This window comes from Geotrypetes seraphini, chromosome 17 (assembly GCF_902459505.1).
Source record: "Geotrypetes seraphini chromosome 17, aGeoSer1.1, whole genome shotgun sequence".
Classification (NCBI taxonomy): domain Eukaryota; kingdom Metazoa; phylum Chordata; class Amphibia; order Gymnophiona; family Dermophiidae; genus Geotrypetes; species Geotrypetes seraphini.
The window spans coordinates 5,364,948-5,379,918 of record NC_047100.1 but is presented as its reverse complement, the minus strand read 5'-3'; the positions used below and the strand labels follow the sequence as shown (position 1 = coordinate 5,379,918).

The window sequence follows — 14,971 nt, the reverse complement described above, 5'->3', positions numbered from 1 at the left end:
CCACTCCCTCTTCCCCATTTCCCTTCAGCGTCTTCTCCCCATTCCCTCTTCCCCATTTCCCTTCAGCTTCTTCTCCCCACTCCCTCTTCCCCATTTCCCTTCAGTGTCTTCTCCCCACTCTCTCTTCATTTCCCTTCAGCGTCTTCTCCCCACTCTATCCATTTCCCTTCAGCGTCTTCTCCCCACTTCCCTTCAGTGTCTGTTCCTCTTCAGCACACTTCGCGCGGTCCAACAGCCCCCTCCCTTCTGCTTGCTGCAGTTCGAGCATCTCCCTCCCTTCCTTCTCCTTACCTTTGCTGGCGATTTTGTAATTTTCGCTCAACAAGCAGCCGGAGTCTTTTAGTCACGTGCAGGTGCCAGAAACTATTCCTCTGATGCAACTTCCCATTTCCGGTTGTGTCAGAGGAGAACTTTCCGGCAGCCACAAGCAACTTCAGTTGAGGGCTCCAGCTGCTTGTTGAGCGCAAATTAAAAATCGTCGGTGAAGGGAAGGGAGGGAGATGCTTGGATAGCATTAAGGAGAGAGGGGGCTGCTGGACCATGTGATCATTGACCGCGCGTGTTCCCTCCCTTCACTGCAGAGACAAGGCCATTCACCGCTCCACAATGGTAATATTTCAGGAAAAGATTCCATTCCCAGAGCCAAAATTTGGAGCTGTTATTGCAAATATTTCATCCTGCCAAACTGTGTATCAGGAGAGACAAACATGTAAAATGCAATTATAGTGTCTGTCTTACTCTGCTTTTGAAGAATGTGTAGATATCCTTCTCCTAGCCTGCATCTGGACTACCTGTTTACTGATAACATTAATAGAAAGAGATGACAAGAGATCAATACAACTGATAATGTTAATGTAGGTTAAAAGGTCTAAATTATATACATGTACAGTACATAAACACACACACACAATTGTTTAATACATGATTTTTCTGTGCTAGAGAAAATGGTAGAAACATCTGACCCCTGTTTATTGTTATATTGAGAGAAGTTTTGACATAATTATGTGTGTGAAAACCCTGGAGGAAGATGCAAGACTATTTCCAAAAAAATAAACACATCCTTAGTCAATCAAACACTGATTTTCTTCCTCACTGGATGCAGTATATAAACTGTTCTTATTTTCTTAGGGTTATGCGCTAATACTGTGATTGGACACTAGAGTATGTTGTCACTGTGCCTGGAAGCAGAAGCAAAAACCATACAGTAAGTACATTCAAAACCGATGTGTGCAGCAGCTGCACAAACACCAGCTTCGATCCCCCCTCAGCCTCTTGGCATTCTTTAATTACCAAAAATGTCACTCTCTGTAGGTTTACATCTACCTTAAGGCTTCACTTTTCATTCGCACTTTGCTTTTTAATATTAGAATGGAAGGCTTTTACATTCCCGATCGGCAGTCAGACTATTCCTAGAGATGAACTCCCAACTGCAGAAAATATGAAAAAATGTGGTCACAAATCACAGTTTATATTATTTACCATGAAACTATTTCCTCCTATTTCTTCCTCTCCTAAGTTCCACTCAGACAGGGCAGGTGGCACCAAAGTATCACACACTTCTCCCCTTTTTCCTTTCCCACATACAAGTCACAAAATACAACTTACAATCCAATTCTCAGTAAAACCCTTTGCAGGGGGGCTAGCCTTAGAGGCACACAGCTCAAACCTTTATATCACCAGACATTCAATAAGAACATTTCAAATTGCCAAAAATGTACAGAGCACATAAGTCTCAGGATATCCAAGTTAGAGCTGTATCAAATAGCATATTCTATTATTTGACCAAATACCAAATATGAATAATGGACATTGGGCCTTAACATAACAAATAAAAGATCCAACATGAAATCAGAGATCAAGTATTTATTTGAGTAGGATTTAGCATGGCAGAGCCCAGATTATTTGTATTCAAATTTAAATCGCTATGCAGCAGAATACGAATAATGTATTTGGAGCAATATTCAGGGCCGAATCAAATCGAATAGGAATATTCGGTGCAGCCCTAATCCAAGTGTCTGTTCCACTATGGGGCTGCCATAAAGGCACATTTTGCTCTGCATGCATCTTTCAGTACTTCTATTGGGCTATCGTACCCCATTCCATAAGAGACGGAGACCATATATTCACTGCCAGCATCAATGCTGGCAAATAAGAATGGCTAGAGGTCAACTCTCCATCAAAGTTAACACTTTACTGCTCAGCTATGCTGCTGTATGCTCTCTTTGGGCTAATCTTCCACCCACTGTTCCTTATGTAACCCCAGGTTGGGTGGGCAGGGCGGGAGAATGGCCAGAAAGGCAGATAAAGAAATTATATTGCCCTGTGCCTGTAACTTTAACCCTTTAATTGGCAGATGGTAAAACGGCTGCTTTACGTAACTTGATGTTGAACGAGAGCAACAGGGCCAAGTAACAGGCATTTGGAGATGCAGATCCCCCATAAGATACTATACTGTATATAGCAACTCCAAAACAGGAGAAATCACCTACCAAAATCTAATATACCCTTTTGTTACCAACATATTTGTGTTCTTATTAATATCAATAGTGCCACTAGACTTCAATAGAGTCCAGGGGTAGGAAAAGCCTGAGTTCCTTTGGAGTCACCCAGATAATTTCTCCAAGCTCCCTTTCTTTGATCGACATAAAAACCTACCCTCTCCCGGAAGAGCCATAGAAGACACACATTGCTTCTGAGCAACAATACCAAATAAAGGGTTAAGCCATACCCAGCCCTGCTCCCCAGCTCTAAATGGTTCACTTATCTAAAGTTGCTCCTCCTTTCCCCCGGTCCAACTCTCAAGCTTGGCCCTCCTATTGCCCCCCTTACCTTCTACCAGCTTTTCATCAACTTTTATTTGATATATTGCCAATTTACCAACACTAAAAATCTTTATATGTGCCTTATATTGTGTGTGCACACATTGCTTAACCCTTTCAGGACCAAGGGACATATTTGTCCCATAACTTTAAAATCCTATAAATTTTGATTGGGATAGTCTACAGTTCTAAATTTGATATGTACGGATTCCATATGATACTGCCTTTATGTAAACAAACTGGTTCCGACATTCATTCATTAGCGTCGTTGCCAGATTGACGAGAAGATTCACTTGCCACACTGTCCATAAGCCAGAAGTGTGATTTTTTTAAATAAAAATAATGATATTTCACAAAAAAAATCAATTTTTTGGCATCTGCAAGCCCTTTTTACCATAAAAATGTCGTCAAAACCACAAAAATTGGCCTACGATCCTTATGGTCCTGAAAGGGTTAACAAGCCTAATTTGGCACCAAAAATTGGCAATTAACAACTCATAATTTACATCAATTGATGTTAATTAAAAGCTGCATGCACAATTTGGTCAGCATATCTGTAAAGTGCTGAGTGCCAGTTCTAGTGTGCGAACATGAAAAGGGGCCATGGCAAAGGGAGGAGCAAGGACTGATCATAGGCGTTCCTAAAATTAGGCAGACCGTTAGAGAATATGCCTAATCTGCACACACTTAGGTCTGGCTTTTCCTTGGTCTAAATGGAGGTGCCTCAAAGTTATTACATGTACTTATGCTAAAGTTACGACACATACCAACACGAAGCATGATTCTATAAGGTGCAGTGCTAAGTGCCAATTTTTGGGCACTCTATATAGAATATGGCTCCGAGTGTATTTTTCCACCCACTGGTGCCTATTTTGCCTGAGCACCAGTCAGTCATGGTCGGTCCCTTTTACACCACGATTTGTATTTCACCAAAAAGACTCAACCAATTGTTCCTTTATTTCTGGCTTCAGGAAGAATTTCTCTTCCGTTCTCTTTCCAAGCAGACATCCTCCCCCTTTCATACGAGAGTCCCATCCTCTTTATCTTTGAACCTTTTCTTACACCACTATATCTTTCTTGAGATAAGGAGACCAGACTTGAACATAATATTCCAGATGAGGTCGCAACATGGAGCCATCCTTTTTTTTAATAATTCCTAGCATCCTGTTTGCTTTTTGGGCCACCGCCACACATTGGGCAGAAGGTTTCATCGTATTGCTTACGATGACACCCAGATCCTTTTCTTGAGCGCTAACCCCACAATGACTCTCCTCCAACAACAACAACAAAACTAAAGGCTTCCCAGTTCAGAAGGGCAGACAATACAAAACTGACCGAGTGACTGGTTGGACCTTGCATTTCTTTGCTTTCTAGAAAGCAAGGAAATTTTGATCTACATTTTCTTCTAACCCAAATTATAATTTTAAAAAATAATATAGTACTATGCCAACATTAACAACATACCGTAGTTTAACATAACAAAGCTCACATTTCACCCACTCTCCTAATGCCCTAGGCATGACATTATAGGTGTCACACACAGAACCACCATCCCACAGGATCACAACACACTAGCTACTGGCACCCTGTAGAACTACACTCCTCTAACAGCCAAACCCATGTAATAAAGCCGACAACTCCCCTAGCCATCACCAGTACATCTGATCTTACCCTATTTAGAGAGACCTGAACTGAGAACTGCACATTTGTTTAAGCAAAGCTGACCAGTTTTCTGTATTTTTCTTTCAGTGATGAATGTTAGAAAGCGAACTATCTAAAGAACCTGCCCCAAATATTCAAAAGTTAATTCCTACTGTAGCTGCATGGAACTCATTTTCAGCCATCAATTAAAAGCCATGAACTAAAATAGTAATAGAGGAGGGAGGGTCATTTTTAAGACTCTCAAATAACCATTTGTAAAGTAAAACCAAACACTGAAAATATATTTTGCAAGCAATTGGAATACCCCCGATTTCCCTGTCTGATGCGGGCCTTCATGCAGTCCGTGCATCAAAAGAAGAAGTGGAGCTAAGTCATCCATATGGGGGGGGGGTTGGAATATTATGAATGGCGCTCAAACACTAGTACTGGAAAAATTTGATGCAATACTCTATTCTACAAAGGGCACTTCGAGACAACGTGCTCAATTTTATTTTAAATGATGGACAGACAAAAATGGAACTCCAGAGGCACTTCACAATCCTGTATCTGTTTCAAGCAAAGAGAGAAAATCATCCAACTTCAATCCTGGATTTGACTCCCTGTGTCATATGCCGAGTCGGAAGCTCTTTTTGAATGACGATACAACAAAACTCCTGTTCAGTCAAAGATCAAAACCAGGCATAGGACTACAAAACATAAAAATAACAGATTGCTTTAGAATATAATTTGATTTTACACTGAATGAGGAATAAAAAAAAAAATACTTCCTTAAATATATCCCTGTTCCATTATTGCTGTTAATGCTTCTTCTTATGTTAAGCATGTGAAGATTTCCTCTGGCATATGAGAGCAAACCAAATCTGAGGATCTCAAGTATCCCTGTAACTTGTGGCCAAACTGTGCTGGGTATGAGCCTCCCATTCTGCAGCAAAGGAAATTCTTCAATTAATAAACCGGGAGTAGTGAGGCAACATGCTAAAGCTTAATCAATTTCATCTGCGCTCTGAAGAAAGAAGCTGCTGCTTTTCTTTTTGCTTTATTCCCAGTGCAAAGTAAAGTTTTATTTTTAAAAAACTTGTATAATAATAATAACAACTTTATTTTTGTATACCGCCATACCCAGGGAGTTCTAGGCGGTTCACATCAATTAAACAAAATTTAATAAGAAATTGCAGTAAACTATATTTACAAGTAATGAAGATATTGGAACAAAATCTAACAAGAAATTACAATTGATCATAATTACAAGCAATATCTCCTGTTTCAGGAAATGTCCGATTTATATAGCGAGAAAAAAAAAAGTCTAATTATTTTTAAAGAAACAAATCTCTTCAGACATGTATAAATCTCACAAATTATGCAAGGGAAAATCTGCAAATTATTGAAGGAAGGGAGGATGGTTGGTTGCTGCATCTGTACCACTACTGATTTCTCTCTTTTTTTTGTCATTCAAACTCTGAAGTTTGAAGAAGGGCAATATAGTTTATTGTATAAAAACATAAGAGAATTATGGGCCAGATTTTGTATACTACTACTATATATTATTTCTATAGTGCTACCGGACAAAAGCAGCGCTGTACATTATATACATGAGACAGTACCTGATCGAAAAGAGCTTACAATTTAATGATGATAGACAGCAACCAAGTTGCAAGCGCAAATCAGCTTGTTTAACAAGCTAATCAGTGGCAATTAACAAGTGGTAATTGGCCCCAATTAGAAGTTGTACCCAAAACCAAGCACATTCTAAAGTGGTGCGTGTAAATTCTAATGCGCAAATCTCAAAAGAGGCGTGGCCAGAGGAGGAGCATCAACATTTGTAAAAGTTAGGCACACTGTTAGAGAATACGCCTGATCCACACACAACGGCTAATGATTTTGTAGGCTCACGCAATAATCCTCTATATAGGTGTAACGAAATCTAGTAAGGCATTGCAAGTACTAATGAACTCTGCTGCTAGATTGATTTGGGGGGCACATCCTGTAGGACACAGGTGTCAAACCCAAGACCCGACTGGCCATTTTATGCGGCCCGCAGTGCGATGCGCATTTTCATTGCCACCCCCAGTGTTATCTTCTGGCCAGCTCCCTCCTCCTCACTGCCACAGTGTACACAAAGCCGCGTGGTGGCTCCTACACGCGTCCTGTGCCTGAACAGGAAGTCTTCTCTCTGACATCATCACGTCGATGCCCACACACTTCCGGGTGCCTTCCGGCCGGGGCACTGGATTTAGTGTGCCGCCAGCCAGAAAGATTGCAAGACACTACTTTAGAGGATACAGTTATTTACTGGTGTATTTATGTAGAGGATATGATAAGCAGGGCAGGTCACAGCAGTTTTGTTAGACAGATGATGTACTGGAAGGGGTGGGGGGCTAATATTTTGTATGTCAATTGTAAACTGCCTAGACTTTTTTAGTTGGTATATAAATGTTTAAATAAATAAATTAGCATGTGGTAAATGTTGCTGCACTGACTGATTAGCACAGAAATGACCACTCTCCGTCCCAAGACATGCCACCTCCTGCACGTGCCAATTTCAAACTTACCACAGGACGCCTGCATGCGTCCCACAATAAGCCATTTTAAGCTGTGCTAAATCTGTGCTAGCATTTACCAGAGCCTAGTATAGGGACCCCTATATTTTTATTACATCAGGCCTTTCTGATTACTAAGCAAACAGTCAGTCTTCAACTCAAATGCTCTTGAAGGTATATGGTTTAAGGGCATGCTGACGAATCTGTTAGAATAATAAATTTAGCTGGTGAGGTTTGTAACTAACTAGTATTCAGCAGGGGTAGATAAATATGTTTCACATATAGCCGTAAGCAGCAAAACATGCCAGAGAAACTGTGCTGAAGTGGCCACACACAAAGAATCTTCAGACTACAGTAAGATTAGCTGATCTGCAATAAAAAAAAAAAAAAAAATTAACAGCCATTAAAATAAAAATGGTTTTATGAAGACGTTTATTTTGTCTATCCTCCTCTCTACCTCTTCTTCACCCCTTGTCCCTAATCTCACCTCCTCTCTTCCAAAAGAGCATTTCCCAACATAGGATAAAACATCTGTAATTACCAAGGAATAAACAATATCTTTCTAAAGCGCCGACCCTGCATTCCCTTTAGTGCCACGCTTCGCAAACAAAAGATTGAAGAGTGAGGGTGCTGGGGGACAGGGAATAAAGTCTTTAAGATTAAAGTTACAGGCAGAAACAGACGGCTCTGTTTTTTAATAACCAAAACCACGAGTCGTGCCTGAATGCGTTCATTGTTTTACGGCAGGGCCAGCCTACATAGGCCAAGACAGGCTGGCGACAGAGTGGCTTTTCCATCAAAACTACGGTTTACTCAAAAAAAAGGTCAAAAAGGAAACTCAAATGCCTTATTTTCCTTGGTGATGCAGTCAGGTAGAACTCAGAACGCACAACATGTTCCTTTTATCTGAGCAGGTGAGGGCAGGAATACCTCTCCTAGTACAGAGGTGCTCCCAGGGCAGGCAAACAAGCTACTAAATATAAGCAAAGGAAACAAAGCTATTTTGTAAGGCTGTCCCGAGTGTCAGGTTCTTCACAATAAGAGAAATGGTTGACAATGAACCCTTAGACAAAGTCTTTAATCCTGGAAGGAATTTGTCTCTCTCTCTCTGAGATGCTATTTTTGTGATGAATGCTATTTAAAAGAAACTGAAATTAAAACAAAAATGGCTACAGGTAACATGGATTATAATGATGATCATCCTGTTTCCCAAATTCCCGTGGCCTTTCCAGATGGTACCCCACCAATATGCCACAATGACCCAGATAACAAGAGAAACTGTGGAAACGATGATCTTGACATAAGAGTTTATTTGAAATCTTCAGAAATAAAAGCGATGCAGACGGATAATGAATCTGTGTAACGCACAGGGTACATGCTGTATGGACCCGACCCAGTCCATGTTTCAGTCATAAATAACCTTCATCTGGGATCCAATTCTATATCGCCACAGAAGTTATGATATGCAGAAAAAACATCCGGAGAACTGTGTTAATGGAAGAAATACTGCTGGAATAAAGTGTACCCTCTGCTAATCACAAATCTGACCCAGATAACACAAGGAAAAATAGAAACCTGATGGCAGATAAAGGTCAAATGGCCCATCCAGTCTGCCCTTCTGCTGCAACATCCACTATCTTGTCCTCTCCCTACTGGCTAAGGCTCTTTACACCTGCATTGTGATGTCATAGAGATTTATGATTATAGAAACAATATGGCAGATAAAGGCCAAATGGCCCATCCAGTCTGCACATCCGCAGTAACCATTATCTCTTCCTCTCTCTAAGGCTGCCAGGCAGAACTGTCTATACGAGCAACTGCATTTCTGACGGGGGCCCTCTGGAGTGGAATAAGCAAACAAATTTGATCAATTTTATGAAAATGCTGAAAAAACATTTTCAGTAGGATGTAATAAGGAACTTAAACTAGCATGAGTCTAAGGCAGACGCTGGTAGCCTCTTTGTGATTTTCATGGGGTTTTATATTATTTGTATGTGTTATGATGTATGATATTGTTGAAATGTATGTGATTTTGATTATATCTTATTGTGACCCGCCTTGGGAAAGGCAAGAAATAAATAAACTATACTTTTTGTAGTTGGTTTTGCACGCAGCTATACGAGTTATATTGGGCATGGTGTGCTCAGATCAACTTCACTGGTTACTCATTGAGCAACATATATAAAATGTTTTATTTTCATTTTTAATTCACGACAGTATTCAAGTGCTGTTTACATTCACGTCTTCAGCCACCACTTATGTGTTTCCAGGCTAGAAACATAGAAACATAGAAATAGACGGCAGATAAGGGCCCACGGCCCATCTAGTCTGCCCACTAAATGGGCCTTGTACACTTTGGCTCTGTTGGTTGATAGTAGGTTTATTTTAACCCATGCTGAAGCCTTTTTCTTGTTATGTACCTCCCCCGTGAAACATACTACCAGTCATGTTACGGAACACAGATGGCAGTGATTTTCGTAAGTTTTTAAAGGCGTATAAAGAAGTGTTTATTTTTGTTAGCCTTTTTGTAATTTTCTGCCCATTTCTCCTGAATTTGTGCATTATGTTTTTGCTGTAAATGTTTGACTGAACTTCAACTTGACCCATGACAATTTGGCAGGTTGTAAGTTTTGAAAATCAATCAAGTGCTTATCAATCTTTTTGTGGCTGTGACCCCATGATCATGGGCTACATCAAATTATGCAAACCGACCGCCCCCTAGAATAAATGATACTCTTCATGGAGAGCCAGCTCAGATTATGACCCCCAATTGTGGGGTTTGTGACCTTATTTGGGGTACTGGCCCCCAGCTGGGAAGCTCTATTCTAGATCTTATTGTAACTGCAGCCTGCCAGTCCCATTTACTAGTTAATTCTACTGGTGAGGCCTCTGAATACAGATCCAGCTAAGACATCTAACATTTGCTGTTCATTCAACACTTTGCTGTTTATTCCAACAACCCCAAAACCTGCCCTTCAGTCACTAAACCGCAAGAGCTTCCTTCCTACCACAGGCTAACAAGGTAAATGGTCCAATGTGCATAGGTTAAGTAAAAGGAACCCTAAATAAGCACGTGTTGCTAGGCTGTACTTTTCCTCTCTCTTCACCTTTGGCAAAAAAAGAATTATCTGTGCTTCTGTCTTCTTGAAGTTTCAGGAAAGGACCATCCACATATCCACCAGCCTTTTCGTGAAGAACATATTCTGGCATCTATCCCCTTGTAGCTCCATACCACCACACCTTGTTCTAGAATTTGTTTGCTACAGAGTAAAAAAACCCACACTTTTCCTCTTATATTTTATTCCCACTTCTCTCTCCTCCTTTAAGGTACACATAATGCCACAATCTGATCTCCTATGGCTTCTGATGCAGTCCTGCTCCATTTCAGTGGCCCTTCTCTGGATTATTTGCATTGTTGTAAGCAGCATCACTGAAATATTTTTCATAGAGAAGATGTGCCTGTCATACGATATCATGCTAGGATGCTTGCACACCTTGGCTATTATTGTGGTTTTTATGTATGTTTTAACAAATTGTAATGTGTGGGTTTTATTGTATAATCCACTCTCATTTAAGTTGGAGCATAAATAAGAAAAATAAATAAAATATTAACGTTTATTTTGTTTTAACATAGTGGTAAGATCCTGTTAAACGGTTCAATTTTCTTGTAATCAAAAAAACACAATCCCAAAACATGAAGGCTGGCACGTGTGCAAATCCAGGAGTAGGAATAAAGGTGAGATTTTTAAACCGAGAACAGTCCAAACGTCATCTGGCAGTGTACCATAGCAGCTCATAAGAGGAGGCAGGGATGTGGCTCAGAGCTCAATCAGGAAACAAAGGTTTCCTGATTCACTTTAAACTTGGAAAAGTATTTACAATGCTTATGTTCCTCTCCTTATGCAGGGCCTGTATTCTGAGGGCTGCTGGGAACAACAGGCCCTGAGATATGGGATCATATGCTAATCCTAGAAGTTGAAGGCCTTATTTTCGAAGCATCCTCACGAATGTCTGCCTGCCTGTGGGCAAAATAACTCTCCAAAGGTTTAAACAGAACAGAACCAAATAAAGACACCTACTAAAGCCCTATTCTGTTCTCTGTCCTCTGTCCTTTTAAGCTTCTGTTGCATACACATCAGACTGTGGATTTCTCCACTGGGAGGTCAGATCTTCCGACACGCTTGTAAACCTGAAGTTCTGAGCTACAAATCCTGACATGGTCAACTCAATTCAATTTCTTCGACCCCCTAATAATCTTGAAATAAAGTTCTATGTAGTTTACAAAGACACTAAAATTGGGCATTTCCAGGAGCTACAATTTTAATATAGTTAATATATATTTTGAAAATAAAAAAGCTTTAAGGATTTTACAAAAGATCCCATAATTAAACATTGCCCTAATTGTAACTGGTAGATTCCATCATTAACAGTCAAGTGTGTGCAATTTGGACAAATAGCTTTTCAAGTAACTACCAGCCTATTGGATCAAGGGTTGGCAATCATTGGCATGGGACACAGGAAAATATTTCTAGTTTCAAGTCCTCAGCACTCAGATTTAACCATGTATCAGCTGATGTCAGAGCTGGGTGATGCCCACAAGTATTACAAAAATTCACAGGCTGGTACTAATCACACATAACGTTGTAAAAAAAAAAAAAAAAAAAAGGAAGGCTCCTAGGCTCCCCTCGCTCTGAATGGCAACCCTGACCATATCTTTTGGCACTTGGACAAAAAAAAAAAACCCAACTGGTGACCCTTGTGATAGAGCACGTTTAGCAGATTGTTTAACAAAACAGGTAGCCACATCGTGCCTCAATTTCATATAAAGTTCAGGGAAGGCGATCAGCACCAGAACACAACACTATATCCCCAAGATCAGTCAAAATCTTAGGTAGCCCCTCATGCCATCCCATTACATAACAAAAATGCTACATTTCTCCGCACATCTTTGAAAAGAGGAAACAATTACCCTCGTTAGAATTCCACCCAAGCATAAGATTTAATCTCATAATACGGACCTATCAAAGACTCTGGGGGTCTCAGTTGAGACAAAATTGCTCTGTGGGAAAAAAAATCACCGATGATGACATTAGTCAGCAAAAGAGACTGAGCTTTGTCTTCAGACCGAGGCACAGCCAAGCACAACAAGGAATCTTTAGTTTTTCCTTCCTTGCTTTTTAAAATAAAAGAGAGAGAGGGAGGGAGGAAGAATAATTTGATTCTGTCTTTCAAATGCAGCATTTTGCATACTTCGGAGACTTTGTCTTGGAGAGTTTGCTTCCCAATGGAATGCAAAGGCTGAAAAGGGGGAGGAGGAGGGTGCAACACTTTGGATGAAAGACCTAGATTAGTGCAATGTCAGATGGTGGTTTACTATTAAGTTGATACCCCAAAGCTATTATAAGCTTCCTTCTTTTGTCATATGCTGAGGCGTTTTTCACTTTCACTTTGCAGCGTACTGTTGGTCTGGTTGCAATGAACCCCTTACGGCAGTAGCAAGAAGTGCAAGCTAGCAGAAAACAAATGGGCTGAAATTTACAACAGAGATCCCGATTCTGACACTAATCACTCTGAGTACCCTTGAAGAGATTAGATAGTCTGCACAAGTGCACGACTGATAAGAAGAATAGGGAGGAATAATTTTCTCTCTTGTCTTCTGGAAGTGAGCCACTCAAGGAAAAGCTTCAGAAGTTTGCACTGGATGCTCTGCTTGGTACTGAAAATACATCCAAGAGGAATGCATGAAAATCAGAGGGTAATAAAGCCCTAATAAAGGAGCCATTTTAAAACTATTCTATAAAGAAAAGTAGGCGCTTACTTTTCTTTAAAGAATGCTTGTACAAGTGGCAGAAACACACATTAGCCCGATAGATGGGGTAAATGCCTATGGTTAGATTTAAGTACAAAACATTTTAGTAAGGAAATGCTGGACTGCAAACATTAAGCCCAATTTTTCTACTGCCCAACACACGACACTTGTAATTATTACGAACCAAGACAATATTTACATTTTACTACGTACTTAAAAAGAACAACTTTCCCAAAGCCACGATCATCTATTTAAATATGACTTTACACAATCTGCAGATCATAAAGAGTTTGTATTTAGAGTGCTTTGATGCTTCTTGCTTTATTATTTTTAATTTTCTTTCAAGTTGTTTTGCACTGTTCTCCTATTCTGTGGCACACCAGGTTATGCAGCATTGAGAGAAACATGAATATAATAAGTGACTGCACCACCCACTTGAGTCTCGAACAGCGTTAATGTCAAGATGGTTGTTCCAAAAATACGAATAGAGCTTGCAGAACATAAAACAGAAATGTTCACCACAAATTCAGTAAGTGATTCAGTACAATATAAACACTTCCAATAGACCATCATATTTGCTTAACAGGAAACACCCACAATATAAAATTTACGTTCATGCTCAGAAGTTTTTTGTCACTCACAATTTTGAGGGATTTCCCCCCCCCCCAAGGAAGGTTATTTGAAATACACATTCCATCAGAGGTTATGGTGGCTAAGTAGAAATAGCCAGACATCAAAACCATCTTTAAGTATCTTTGACACATCCAGGAGCAAGCCGAGACGGATCGTACACATGAAGCATATCAGGGCCCTCTAGTGTTGTGCTTTATTTTACTGAAAGCACTAAATGAAACATTTGTAAATATTGACATAATATATTACCAGCTTTTCCAACATATTTGTTCAAAAGTGGGAAAATGATAAACTAGCACCAGTGAACCAAAAGAACTATGAGGTGATATCATACCATTTCATAAACAAGGTCCCGTCTAACAATAAAACATGGAAAACAAAGATTCCGTTTGAAGCAAAACATGTCAAGTCTTCCTAAAGATTTCAGTTTTTGGCCGACGCCAGGCCCCTGGAAAGTCACGTTCTACCTGTTTAAAATAATTGAGGACAGCTTTGAGGGTGTTACAAAGTAAAATGTTGATCTAGCCTCTTGTTTTGACTAGCCTGTGAAGCCAGTCTTTCAGCATTGACCTAGTGCCCTGTAGGTGGCCAGCAAGGATCGTAAACTATAAGCAACCACTGCCCTCTTGTGTACTCTGTGCAGGGTGGGAATAATTTCATACCTTTTCAAACAAAAAAAATAAAATAAAATGACAGGACAGCGATAAAAAATAGCAAACATCCGAGCAAAACCAGGAAAAGATCTTCCAGAAACATGAAACCAAATCCATTAATAAACATAGATAACACAAAGATTTTCACACAAGAAAGTGTCCATTAACAGGAAGTTTGAGAGACAGAGATTCTACTCCGCGTGCCCTGTTTAAGGGTCAAAGTTCATTACCGTCATGACACATGCAAAACTGTTCCCTCCCTCCCTCAAGAAAAACAAACTGTCTATTTTAAACTACACAACTGCTTTAAAAGTAGGAAAATCTAAAGTTTTATACCCAATGAAACTGGTTTTGAGGATAAAGAACACTAAACATGTTTGACCCATATGTTTTAAGGAGATTAATTAGAACGTTTGTTTGGAAAGGAACTTTGCTCTGTTTTACAAAACATTTACGAGTTCAAGCTCTGACAGTAGGATTTGTGGACAAAAGAGGCCAAAAGTCTGGTGAAAAGCAACATCAAAAAACACTACCTGGAATCAAACTGAACTTTGGCTCAATCTACTCAGATGGAAGGAAACAGGAGAATCCATAGGAATCCATTAGATCTTGCTTTTACCAAACTCCTTTATTGTTTAATCAAGTTATACTGTGAAGCAGATGGGAAAATGGGACTTGTTTTAGAATATACTTAAAGGAAATCTAGAAGAAAGGATTGAATTGAAAGCAAAAAGGCTTACGAAGACATTATTGAAATAACTAAAGATGCAAATGCAAAACCACCAGAGTATAAGCAAGTTCACCAATATATATTATAAGGTACTTACCCAAGTGTAAGATGTATTAGAATATTTTGTG

The 14,971-nt window shown here is 39.8% G+C and overlaps 1 protein-coding gene across 3 annotated transcripts in view; it reads right to left on the bottom strand.

Moving 5' to 3' along the window:
- EEFSEC (eukaryotic elongation factor, selenocysteine-tRNA specific) overlaps nucleotides 1-14,971 on the bottom strand; it is a 111,630-nt gene that overhangs the window by 87,221 nt on the left and 9,438 nt on the right. The window contains exons 1-2 of one of the 3 annotated variants that reach the window (XM_033926067.1): nucleotides 1,324-1,341; nucleotides 739-798 (exon numbers count right to left, since the gene is read on the bottom strand). The exons of 1 other annotated variant lie outside the window; for it this stretch is intronic. The gene's annotated coding sequence lies outside the window, so the exon portion shown is untranslated. Of the gene's footprint in view, nucleotides 1-738; nucleotides 799-1,323; nucleotides 1,342-14,971 lie in introns of those variants that run through there. One more of the 3 variants, XM_033926066.1, reaches the window with a different exon arrangement.